The 13,782-nt window shown below is 39.7% G+C and overlaps 1 protein-coding gene across 10 annotated transcripts in view; it reads left to right on the top strand.

The window, feature by feature from the left end:
- Nucleotides 1–13,782, top strand: part of IL15 (interleukin 15) — an 82,576-nt gene that overhangs the window by 50,093 nt on the left and 18,701 nt on the right. Inside the window, exon 2 of one of the 10 annotated variants that reach the window (XM_082728477.1) lies at nucleotides 6,252–6,342. The exons of 8 other annotated variants lie outside the window; for them this stretch is intronic. The gene's annotated coding sequence lies outside the window, so the exon portion shown is untranslated. Of the gene's footprint in view, nucleotides 1–6,251; nucleotides 6,343–7,480; nucleotides 7,650–13,782 lie in introns of those variants that run through there. One more of the 10 variants, XM_082728480.1, reaches the window with a different exon arrangement.

Below are 13,782 nucleotides of genomic sequence, written 5' to 3'. Positions count from 1 at the left end.
CTCATGGTGTTTGTTTTATGGAAATATTAAGTTCTAGCATGATAATGGGTGCCCAAGGGAATCAAAGTGAAATAACAGGATCCTTAACATATTTCTCATTCCTATATAATTTATGTTTCCTATATTTCTACTGGAAAGTGAGAAAACTTTATTTTTTTTCCCTAAGGCAATTACTCTGCATGGCCTTTTTACCCTATTATAGAGCCTTCTTTCTTTTCAGATTATAACCCATAAAATCTCTTTGGGTGCTTGAGTTAAGTCATTAATTGGCTTGGTAAGGGGTTGTTTGTACACAAAGGCAATTCTCTCCATTTGTTGTATGTAACTCCCAGACTCTAAGTGACCCATTTTGTTGTTCCTGAGGCCAAGACTCATTATTTTCCTTTGGCACCATATAGACTGTGTTTCAGTTTAAATCACAGACTTAGTGATTTTTCTAGACAGTTGTTCAAAATTTTTGATGAAGAGTCAACATTAGATACAATGTTTGAATGCATGTGCTCTGCTATAGAGATTATTAATGCAAGGTTTTGTTCTTCCAGTGTACCTTTCCTTCTTCGAAAATAGTTCTCGCTGAACTTTGGAGTTTTTTTCTGAGCGTTTGTTCAGCTTTAACAGCAAAGGCAAGTTTAACTATTAGCTTCCCATATAAATTATTCATACATTAATATCCAGCTTTGTTCACCCTCTTCTTAAATTAAGATCCATATTTGTTGAAAGAAAATGTGACCACTAGAAAAATTTCACTTACTGATGATTAATTCTGAATTTTCTTTACTGAGGCCAACCTTGGAAAATATCAGTAATTGAATTCCACAAATAAAATTAATTTTTTCAAGTTACATATTTTTCCCCATCAAACTTCTATAACTGAACCAAATGACAGTTCATCCACTCAGGTCACAGCAAGCCAATAAAAAATGACACTGAGCTCTTACTGCAAACAAAGATAGACTACTTTATTGGTGTGGTGGGAAAATGGGGAGGTTCAAAAATCCCAAATTCTCTGACGCCTTGCAAGTGAGGGTTTTTAAGGGCAAATTTGGGGCAGGGGTCTCCTGAGAAGGTGGCCACTGCCGATCGGAGGCCCTGAGGGTCGTGTCAGCAGATACCACTTACTAACTTCTGGTGCCACTCCATCTGGTCCTTTGAAGATCTGTTTCGTCTCAAGAGACTTGGAATGTGAGAAATATCTTTGTATGTGAGAGATTTCATCAGTGCTGATTAGCTACTTGTCCTACAAGTTACTTTGAATGATGAGTAAGCATTCCTATCCCTTGAGCCTCAGCCTCTGTGTGCCTTGGGGCTGATACAACCTCTAGTTCATTCTTTCATCTGAACTGACAAGATGGATGCCAGCTTCCTAGGTAGAGTCCCACAGGGGGCTATACCCCAGTCATACTGTGAGGGGATTTGTAAAGAGGTTGAATCCTGATGAGCTTTAGCAGCCTGGTCAAAATACAGAAACGGTATGAATACTTGATAATACAAATTTAAAAAAAAATACACTTAAGGAAGCAATAGTAACAAAGAGGGCCACAATCCAAAAGAGAGCTCCTATTAGGCATATGTGCTGAGGAGTTGGAATATTTCATATAGGATATGAACTAATTATGACCCAACCCTGTACTTACCCAGCTAATAATTAAAACATGGGCTCAGCATTAAATCAAGTCTTTCCTGGGGTGCCTGGGTGACTCAGTCATTAAGGGTCTTCCTTCAGCTCAGATCATGATCCTGGGGTCCTGGGATCGAGCCCCACATCTGGTTCCCTGCTCAGCAGTAAGCCCGCTTCTCCGTCTCCCACTCCCCCTGCTTGTGCTCCCTCTCTCGCTGTCTCTCTCTCTGTCAAATAAATAAATAAAATCTTTTGAAAAATTATAAAAAAAAAATCAAGTCTTTCCTTCCCTGTAAAAAAAAAATGGCTATTGATTACCAGGAAACACAAACTTATTTATTAAAGTAGAGGACTATTTATCAGATTAGGGCCATGGTTTGTGAAATAATAGATGAATAACTGGTCTGAGTGTTTATACAAACTGATGTTAAAAAAATGACACATTTGACTTTTTTCTCTTCAGTTTGGCATTTGATTATGAATTTCTGTCAAGGACAACTATTAGGTAACATCACTGTCTAAGAATCTAGAAAATCAAATCGGATTCCTCAGCTTCGCTTTCTAGATCCCATGTGATCGCACCCCAGCCTGACGAGTCAAATGTATTTGGTTGGTGAGAAACTTTCCTCTCCCCTTCAAAATTCTTGTGGCTGGTCTGAGAATTAAATTGACACGAGACAGATCAACAGGAGAAAATCAAATTGAATTATGTGTGTAGGAGGGCTCCATAAGAATATAAGGCCCACGAGTAGTCAGACGGTTGAGGCTTACCTGCCAGGCAGAGCTACGGAGAAGGGGATTGGGTCTGGGACTTCAAAGGGGGGGAAGACAATTCACAGGAAGATAAAAAAGAGTAAATTCTTCAAGGGGGGGGTATTACTGAACAGGTGGGGGGGCTCCCTTTTATTTATTTTCTTCAAATTTTTATTTAGATTCTAGATAGTTAATATATAGTGTAGTAATGGTTTCAGGAGTAGAATTTAGTGGTTCATCACTTAGATTTAATACCCAGTGCTCATCATAACAAGTGCCCTTTCGTTAAACAGATATTTCCTGGGCCATGCAGAAGCCCTGAGTTTATTAAGTTCCTGCCTGTCTGCCACCATCTGATACTATTGTTATTATATTCATATAATATATTCATATTATTTCACATTATACTATTGTTCATATTATAATATTGTTGTATTATTCATATTATACTATTGTTATCTATGCTGATAGCTCCCTTCCCAAGGAGAGGCCTCTAAATTCTTTTAGGCAGTTAGGAGGAAGGCCAAAGGTTTTCCTTGAACCTTCTGTTTCTTAAAAAATAACCAACTGACAATAATCCAGTGTCAAAGAGACACATTTTTGGGGTGGTAAGTTTTGCTTCCCTGTAGTGTCCTCTGATTCCCTTTAAATACTTTCTATTCAGTGGAAGCTCTTGGGTTTTCTTTTAATCAGATGGCATTATTTATGCTGGGTCTATATTAGCTGAAATATCCTCCTTCTTACTCAAATTTTATTCACTCTTTTAAGTTTTGATTTAAATTCCAGTTAATTAACATACAGTGTAGTATTAGTTTAAGGTGTACAGCATAGTGATTCAGTACTCCCATATAATACCCGGTGCTCGTCACAGCTCACTCAATACTGACCACAGTTGCCACCCCATTCGAAAGCCCTCTCCATTTGCAGCAGCATTTATTCATTCTTTATTATTCATTTATTCATGTATTCACAATCACCCTACAGATATTTATTGAGTATTTTCTATGTTACAGGTGCTGTCCTCTCCTAAACGTGAATTTTTGTTGCACATATAGTCCTATTAGTGTATATCCTATACACTAAGTTTGAACTTGAATGTTTATTTTACCTCCACTGTAAAACTGAGCTCACAAGGGTAATGACTGTCTTTTTTTTTTTAAAGGTTTTATTTTTTTATTTGAGAGAGTTTAGCATGAGTGAGGGGGAGGGGCAGAGGGAGAGGGAGATACAGGCTTACCGCTGAGCGGAGGGCCTTACATGGGGCTTGTTCCCAGGACCATGAAATCATGACCTGAGCCAAGGGCAGCTCTTTAACTGACTGAGCCATCCAGGCGCATGCCCCTCCCCCCACTTTTTTTTTTTAAGAGAAATCATGAAATAGTGTAAGACATGACCAAGCATAGTGATGAGGCTGGTTCTGTGTCTTCAGTTGGCTGCAGCTTTCTTCTTGGGTAACTCAAATCAGTGGACATTTACTAAGCTTCTACCATATTTATTGCACTATTTAGCACTATAGGAGTTACACAAATAAGTGTACTTTATGCATATATTATGGGTTTGTATAAGAAAAAATCATTTCATGAAGCCAACAATCTGGAAGAAAGATCCTTAACCTGGGATCTCGAGACCGCTAGAGGAATGAAATTTTAATCTTAAGATGATTTTATTTAAATCTATGGATATGTGCTTATGTGCATTTTTCTGAGGAATGGGTCTGTAGCTTTTAGATATTAAAAGTGTCACTGATCACTTAAAAAAAAGAGTTAAAAAGCTTGTGACTTCAATATACACAAAACAAGTACCCAATCAAAGAACAAGAGCCACAGAACAAAGCCTGTGCAGAGTTTAGAAAAAGGTAAAATGGTATGTGACTGTGGTCATTTAGGGAAAGGCTTCCTGAAAGGGAGGACTCCTGAAACATATGCCACATATCCTTTTAGCCTCAGCTTCCTCGTTACAAAAGATGTTAGATTCCAGGATCTCTTTATTCTTTCCAGATCTGAAATTTTTTTCTCAGTGTGATCACCAAATATCTATCAAAATGCCAGTCACATCATGGGCACTCAGAAGACATCTGTTAATTAGTCTTGAAATGAAGCTTTAATAATGTGTTATCCCAAATATATCCACTATCTTGGGTTGAAATTTTAAAATATTGTAACATTAGCTCCTCAATGTTCCGTGAATAAAAGGAAGACTTAGCCTGTGTTTATACACCTTTGCTCACACTCTTCCACTGGGGAGATGAGAATGTTTAATTCATTATTCCTCCTTTATTTATTTGTGGCACTTTTTAATACCTTTGATTTTATTTTGTTTTCTTTTGCAGCATTTTGGGTCTTCTTATTAGTCTGTATAGTTTGTGGGGATAGGAGCTTTATAGCATCTGCCTGATATTGTCCAGCACCTAGCACATTCCCTTAGCCAAAAAAGGGACTTAGTAAGTGTTGATTGATATATGAAAGGCTGCATATCAAAGTGCATCAAAAGAATCTGCAAACCGCGTATTTCGGTATAGCCCAGAGTTGAAAGAACATGAGCTCAGGAAAGATGCATTCGAATCTTGACACTGCCTTGTCCTCCGTGAGTCACTTAATGGCAGGTTCCTTAAAGTCTTTGTCCTCAGCCTTCTTCCTAATGAAAGCATCTCCTCATACATTTATCTGATTAAATCAATGGAGCGCTTGGAAGAAGTTGTGTAGCGTATCACAAATAAGAGAGAATCCAGGTTCATAGGGCCTCGAGCATTTACAGTGTCCGGGCCCTCTTTGGGAAAAAGAGTACTAAATTATGAATGAAAAATTAGTTGACTAGCACATTTTGGGGGATATTTATTTAGAGGGGGAAAAGCAATCACAAATTACAGATATTGAAAGCACTGAAAAATACCACAAACATCACAAAATGTTATCATCGTCAGTAATAAACTTCCTAACTCATCTTTATATACTTTTATTTCCTTCAAATCTCTGTGTAGACTCAGATGTCCTCTTTTAGATGATCGTGACTTTTAGTATTTTCTTATAGAGCAAATAGTCCCTTTTTTGGCTGAGGGAATGTGCTAGGTGCTAGACAAAGTTTATTTTTTTCTGTGGCAAAGTAGGTTGGAATTTGTTTCTTCTTATTGATGGTTTAGGAAGGATTCGTTGATCTTGATAACACATTCCTGGAAATAGGGCATTTCTGATGACCCCACAGCTTCCTGCTCAGGCAGTCCTCCTTGTTTGGAGGGAAGCCTCAGAGAGATCCAGCTTCTGGGTTTCACTTGGCCAGATCTCAGGTCAGTGTCTCCACAGCTTGGCCAGGTCCTTACTGCTTCCTCTTGACCCCCCCATCCTAACCCCGTGGGCAGGTCTTGCTGTGAGAGATGCAGGGAGGGAATGTAAAGTGGCTGAGAACCTGGGACATCGTGGCCCTGTTGTATCATATTCATATCCGTGGAGTCACAGATGAGTTCCAGATTCTTCACAAGGTCTGCTGGGGCTAGATTGTCCCTAGAGTCCAGATAGATCAAAGGAAGTATTGGCGCTTGCCTGCAGTTACTACCTGTTTGCAAACCCAGTATGACCTCTAGGAGGTAGAAGGTAGACCAGAGGCTGGGGCCACCCACCCTTGGTGCCCCCTCGACAGGGCTGGGACTATTGCTTCTTCATCATTGACAGGGCAAGACAGAGGTGTTGGAGCACCGCTGACTTTGTAGTAAATCTGCCTCTCCTAAGTGCTCAGTAACTTAGCACTTACCATTATTATTTTATTCTTCCACTGCCAAATAATTTTTCAGGAAATCCCTAAGAGTTTTGTAGTGAATGTCTTTTTCAATTTTAACATAATTTTTTTAATTTTCAGAAATAATCCTCTTTCTCTGCTTTATCCCCAATAGGGTAGGATTTCAGATGACCTATACTTTACTAAAAATGGATCTTAAAATGGGTTGTGCAGAGGAGATTTATGTTTAATACTTCATGATCGTGGTAAGACCAAATGATATTGAAATAAAAATGCTGCACTGCCTTCATTCATAAGTGTCACTTGTAATGGATGCCATGCTATAGCCATTTTCTCCTTAAGGGATGAAGAGTTGGTTACCACAGCTGCCAGGAGTGCTGCTTGCTAGAGTCTCAGGGGGCAGTCCTCTCTGGGAGAAACTGTCTTTATCCAGGGTCACACCCATGCCCCAGAGGCAGCCTTCCGGTGTTTTGGTAAGAGGGGAGCATTTTAAGGGCTTTTCCCAACTGGTACAACTCCAGAGGGCCATCCCAACTTTAGAGCTCTTGAAAGCCCAGTTGGTGATGGCACAATGGCCTTACTTCTGTACAAGTGAGCATTCTTCCTCTCCCTCACAGATACTGATCCTAAAGATATTTCTCAACATACCTCCTCCCCATAAATCTGTCTGAGTCTCTTTCCCAGAGAAACTGCATGGTGAAACACCATCAATTCTTTAAGAAGCAGAGTCTTTTTCATAACAGCTCTTCTGAGGATGAGGACAGAGATCATTTATAAGACGCGACCCTATTTCAGAAATGTTCCCATTGAAAGAACGTGCTGCTTACATTCAAGGAGATGCGCCATCACAGTCCATGAGAGTGCTGTAATTGCTTGCTGTATGATCACGTTAGCTGTGACCAATAACCTGAAGCAATTAGAATCCTTTCACTGAAGCCATTATCCGAAGAAAGGTTAAAGACGACTATTCTCCCTTTTCTCACTGCGGTTTTCTCTTTACACACTCTCCGAGCTTGATCTCTCTGAACTCCTGGTTTAAAGCCAATGCGTTCTATCTCCAGCCCTGACATCTCTTAAGCTTTAATTTGCATGTTCATCTGTGTGCCGGAATGTTTTCTTTGGTATCCCAACCAGCGTTCCAAATTAGCATTTGCAACTCGGAGTGAGTCATCTTCCCCTCCGACGAGTCCTGCCTCTGTCCAGTCTCAATGAGTGACCTCTCACAACGCTGACATCAAAGCATACAACTGGTTTGGCGTTCTAGACTCTTCCTCCTCCCTCACCAGCATTCCCAGATGGCCTGCTGATTCTGCTGGGCAGTCGTACTACGATAACTAATACTGTGGCTACTTTCCAATTCCTGTTATTTCCCCCTCAGGTTAGGTCCTTCTGTTGATGGCTGTGATAATCATTGACCCTATTTTCCTACCTGCCGTCTTGCTTCCTTCACATACGTCCTCCGCACAGTGGTCGGGATGACCTATATGGAGTGCAGATTTTATCGTGCCGAAGCACTCACAGACAGTGAACAAACAGCGCGTACTCCTGTCAGGTAGGGCTCCCCATGACAGCCCGTTCATCCTTCACTCTACCACTAGCACTCTCTTCCTCTAACTCGCGATAGAAAAATTGCAGTCTTGGACTTTTCCTGCATGTTTCCTATTGTTTCATGCCTCTCTGCCTTAGCCCATTATTTTCCCTCTGCCTGGAAAGTCCTTTTCCGCTTCCCTGGATTGACCCATTTTACTCATCCTCTTGGGTCATCTATTTTTGTCGTATTCTCGAGGATGTTTTCTCTCAGCCTAAAAAGCTGAACTCCCAAACTGTCTTAGTATTTACAATATGATAACGAAAGTATGTGTGGGTTTCTGTGATTTCCTGAAGAACGGGGGCTGTGTTTATTCCCTTTGTAACCCCTAGTGCACGCCACACAGGGGATACCCAGTCAAGGCTGTACCAAACTGAAGAGTGAAGACCAACAGGCCTTTGCCTTCACTGATTCATTGCTTCTTTGGTATATTATCAATATTCCCATAATTCTTTCTGGGATCTCTGTGCTGAGATCCACCTCTCCTTCCCACAACTTGATAAAATTCCATATCTAATAATCCTGAAACTTAATCTTTTCAAAACTGAGTCCTGACTTTTTTCTCAACCTGTTCCTTTCAGAACCTCCTTTGTTTTCATCAGTGGCAACTCTGCTCTTCCCGTCTCAGGCCAAAGCCTTCAGAGACGTCCTTGACACTTCTCTCTGTCTTTCGTACCCGACACCCAGTTCATCCGGGTATACACCTCTCTCTCCAACTCTGTTACGAGTACCCTGGATTATTGCAGCAGCCCCCAGCTGCTGTGCCCACCCGGAATCTCTCCCAATATGGGAGCCAGTGTGTGGCTTTGAAAGTCTAAGCCAATCCCCATCTTCCTTGTGCTCACCATGCTTCAGACAAGCTTTTCAGTTAAACCCAAGTCCTTACCTGATGGCACACTTCCCCGCCACTCTGCCTTACTTAACCCTCTCCCCTTACTTCCTGAATTTCTGTCTGCATGAGCCTCCTTGCTCTTCTAGCACACTTCATCTGTGGCATCTTTGTATTTCTTTCTCTTTTTTCCGTTTTTGTATTTCTTGTTGCCTCTGCACAGAAAACTGTTTCCTCAGATACTGTTTACTGACTATAGGTCTCTACGTAAATATAATGTCACCTTTTTAGTCAAATCTTTCTTGCCATCCTGTGTAAAATTTCACACATGCTGTATTTACCATTCTCAGTGGTAACTGAGGACACTGTGGTACTTAAAAAAAAGGGGGGGGGGAGAGGTGGTAATGAGTAATTCTTTTCAGTGCTATGTCCTTAGAAGAAGAGTTATGGACACACAGGAGGGGCTCAGAAAATATTTGATAAATGTGTACGTGAATGAAGGAACCAAGACTTAACTCTGATGTGTTCGTTCTCAGCACGTATGATGTTGGGCAAATTACTTAACTTCTGAGTTTTACTTTTCTTTATTTGTAATTTGAGGCTGATAATAATGATGCCTGACATATTTTCTCAAAGCTTCTTGATGAGTTGCCAAGGTAGTAGATGGTATTCAGAATCGTTGGTGTTCAGAATCGTTCCCATCTCACAGAAGATCTAAAGTGCTTTCCATGTAAAATTTCACTTAATCTTCACAATAGTCATAGGAGGTATGTTCCATGTGCATCTCCATTTTCCTGACTTAGAAAAAAAATGACTAAGGTATATACACATCTTAAGATAAGTAAGAGAGCGGGATTTGAACCCACATAGCTGTGCCTGTGTGTCAGTGTTCACAAGAAATCACCATGTAATTTTTCTTTTGGGGGGTTATCATTACACAGTACTGATATCAGATTTTGGTGCCCCCAGTTTTTTTTTTTTTTTAATAAAGCCTAATTTTCATTCTGACTTTCTCTTTTATACCAGTGGAGGCAGGAGCGGAAAACATTCAGTAAAGGAAGCACAGTAAAAAATACAAAGTAAAGTGGCAGTAGTAAGTCTAAACATACAAGCAGATCCCTCTACACATGCAAAGATGTGATTAAAAACTCTGCTTGCTAAAAGAACACACACTTAGACTGAGTTTAAAAAGTAGAGAGGCAGAAAGACAAATTTTAAAATAGGCTATTTATAACATGTAACAAAAATAAAATACAATGGTACAAAAAGCATCAAAATGAAAGAACAGAAAATGATATGCTAAGCCAATATAAGTCTAGTAATGATAATCTCAGGAAAATTAGGTTTCAAGTGACAAGTACTAAGCAATACAAAGGATAATGCACATGGGTAAAAGTTACGAACTACAGAAAGGTAAGATAATCACAAAACTTCACGCACCTAAGAATTTAGTGATAAATTGTATAAAGGAAAAACTAATAGAAAATCAAGGAGTTATTAAAGATTTTAGAATATTTTGGAGAAATTTAAATACAAAAATGAGTAAGGCTTATGGTCCATGGTAGGCAAGGAAGCTGGTTCTTATTAAAAAAAAAAAAAAGAAAAAAGAAAAAAAAAGCAATAATATGTAGCATTTGCCAGTTTCAGTTGTGTAACTACCCATGCTGTATACCTAAAATGGGTATGTTTTATTAGTGCTGAAATTATACCTCAATAAGCTGACTTTAAAAGTGGGGAGAATGTCAGAGAGCAAGAGGTTATTAGCAAGATGTAGAGATGGCCTATTGGAGGCTGTGTCTCAAGAAGTTATAATGGTACATTTTTTTCCAGAAGTACTTTGCAGCTTGTAATTTGAACTTAGCAAAATCAAAGTAGCAGAAAGATGAAAGGAGGAGGGAATTTAGGGTGCTACCTAGGGTAGTTTTACAGGGACTAACTGTGACACCTGCTGGATGGGGAAACAAGTGCAGCTAAGGGCTTGATGGTTGTGAGGAGGGGAACAATGTAATTGCAAACAAATGAAAAACCAAATCCAAGGAACATAGAATGTGTCCTTATTACATTAAGCTAGTATGCTTTTATGTGTTGGAGGGGCAGTAGTGGACAAGATAAACAGGGTTTCTAATCACAAGGATCTCACATTTTACAAAATAAATGAATGAATGAAGCAGGTAAAAAACCATGGACTTGAGAAGAATGGTCCCTTTATTTAGACCCAAATATAAATGGTACTTGTTTTACGCTTCATATTTTGATATCCCACATCTTTTTCTATTTTGGGGGGGACATTTTTATTTTTCCAAGATGTACTTTCACACTATTATTTCACATTCAGTGGATCTTACATTTTAGAAAGTCTTATGAAAGAATACTTTTTGCCCTCTTTTTAAAATACCAATATCTTTCTAGGCTTAAATTCATTTTCTGCTAAACTTTGAAGATGAGTTCTGTGGTCTTGTAAGTACCATGATCACATTCATTCTGATTCTTGTTTTTAAGTAACTTGTTTTTTATTCCATGAATGCTATTAGCCTGGTTTTCTTTATTCTTGAATTAGAGAATTTAAGTTAAAAAAATACCATGTTTTTCATCAGTTCTTTTTACATTCCTTCTGTGTGAAAGCTAGTGTCTTTTTTCAACTCTACACAGTTCTTAAAAATCATTTTGTAATGATTTTCTCCTCTCCATTTCTTTGCTCTTTCTGGAGTTCCATTTCGATTCTATGTTGGAATTTCTAGATTTCTCATAATTTCCAGCTTGTTGTCCTTTCGTGCTGTGGTTTGGGAGAATTTCTTCACCTTTCTCAAGTGTTCTGAATGCAGTACTTTTGGAAAGTGGGCTGGAGGAACAGATCTCATTCTTCCTAGAGAGTAGGTTAAGTATTAAAACTGTACTATTCTGGGCAAGCTGTCCATTGTACTTGCCCTAGAGAATTATATTAGCTACCATTTTTCAAAAACATTTACACATTTTTCAAGAACTTTGCACCAAACGATTTAAAAACAAACAGACGTATTGCTACATGGAACTATGATCAGTGTATATATGCCTCTCAGCTACACGTATGCATCATTGTCTTTCTTAGATGATAAATTACCTTAGATGACAATGTTTCTATATTCATTTTTGTTAATACCATCTATTTAATTAATGCCTTTTGAGCAGTCATCATAACTAAGGTCTCCAGATTTTATCACTGGAGATTTTATTTGTCTTTGGTAGTGTAGACATTTTTTTTTAAGTATTTATTTTAGAGAAAGAGAGGATGTGCGCACACGTGCACACAAAAGCAGGGGGAGAGGTGGAGGGAGAGGGAGAGAGAGAATCTTAAGCTGGCTCCATTCCCAGCGTGGAACCAAATGTGGGGCTTGATCTGGCAACCCTGAGATCAGGACCTGAGCAGAAATCAAGGGTTGGCTTCTTAATGGACTGACCCAGCCAGGTGCCCCCTTGATAGCATAGACAGCTCAATGATTTGCTTAAGAGGCATTTAAGTGTAACTAAGCAATTTGTCTTCACTGTTCTCCAAAACTTAAACATTGTTTTTATTTAAAAAAAAAAAAAAAATATATATATATATATATAAACAAGTACTTTGTAAACCTTATATGAAATAGTGTTTTTAAAAGGAGAAACATCTTACTTAATCGTTTATTTTTGTTGCCTTGAGAAATTATGGGATTTATAGGCCCTGTTAACATATTGGGTGGCCTTATGAGAGAACTAAATACCAACTTCAGATCTTGTAGGAATTAATTTTTAAAAATCAAAGTAGTACCCATGGTAACATAGTCCATATTGGTTTTTCCTTTTCTTTTTAGCTTTAATACTGAACACAGATTGTGTTTAATGCAATTTTGTATTTGAAAATTTTGTAATATTAGTGTCAATTGAAAACAGCTTAAACGCGATTGCTGAACAAAATGCTGGCACCCTTGGTACTAAGACAGTTTGAGACATTTAAACGTATCACTTTCTTTCTTTCTTTCTTTCTTTTTTTTTTTACTTTTTATTTATTTAAAAAAAATTTTTTAATTTTTTAATTTTTTAATAAACATATTATTAGCCCCAGGGGTATAGGTCTGTGAATCGCCAGGTTTACACACTTCACAGGACTCACCATAGCCCATACCCTCCCCAATGTCCATAATCCCACCCCCTTCTCCCTCCCCCCTCCCCCCAGCAACCCTCAGTTTGTTTTGTGAGATTAAGAGTCTCTTATGGTTTGTCACTTTCTCAACTATTTTCCAGTTGGGGCTGATTAGGGGATCCCCAGGAGTCAGAGGTCTGTAGACTATATATATAGCCCGTGGGTCGAATTCACCAACAGACCGTGCTGAATGCATTCGTTCCTGCATCATCTTCGGCTGTTTCACTCTCATAGCAGGGTTGAGTAGTATGACTGGGAACACAGGACAGGCTGACTTTCTCGCTCTCTGGCCCTGAAGAGACTATGTTTGCTGGTCCCTGCTTCATATACCCGTGATTGTTTTGTCCACTCGTACCCCTGCTTCCGCACCGTTAGCCAGTGACGCACTTTCTTCTGAGTACACACTGCGCGTGTTTGCATATGTCCTTGGCTCTTCCCTCCCCCTAGAATGTTGTCTCTCTCTCTTCACTTACATCTAACATCTATTCATTCTTTACGATATGATTCCAGGAACACTTTCTCCTTGAAGTTTTGTCATAAAAACAGCAAATTAGATTTCCTGGGCGTATCTCCATTATACTCCCTCACGGGTACTCTGAAGTCCCGTGCCTCTTGCTCGAGCTTGCTGGCATACACGACCCCGATTAAACATGGTTCTCCACCTCTGCTGGGCTGGCTGCTTCCTTGCCATTAAATGTGGCTGGAGAAAACACACACGTGCCGACTAATCTTCCTTTCCGACCCTCCACGGCCCCGGACTTCCAGTGGGCACAGCTCTCACATTGTACTTATATTTGTTGTTCTCCTCCTTACCTCAACGGCTGCTTTATAGATTTTCCTCTGTTCTCAACCCCCAACACTCCCTCCCTGTCCTCAGTCTCTGCCCATGACTCTTTGTCCCAATTCACTGAGAAAATGGAAGCAACAGTTGAGAACATACACCACCACAGATCCTACCACCCGGACACTGCATCTAGCCTGACCCTCAGCCTTCCTTCCATGACAGTGAATGACCCAGCCACCAGCCCACTTGTGCATGAAGCCCCATCTCCTCGTCACTTGCCTATTCATGAGCATCACTGTGGCAACGGTGCTCTCTCCCTCAGGGTCTCCCTCAG

This window comes from Mustela nivalis (assembly GCF_964662115.1).
Source record: "Mustela nivalis genome assembly, chromosome: 4".
In the NCBI taxonomy this organism is placed as follows: domain Eukaryota; kingdom Metazoa; phylum Chordata; class Mammalia; order Carnivora; family Mustelidae; genus Mustela; species Mustela nivalis.
Note: the sequence above shows the minus strand (reverse complement) of the source record. Positions and strands in the feature narration are given on the sequence as shown.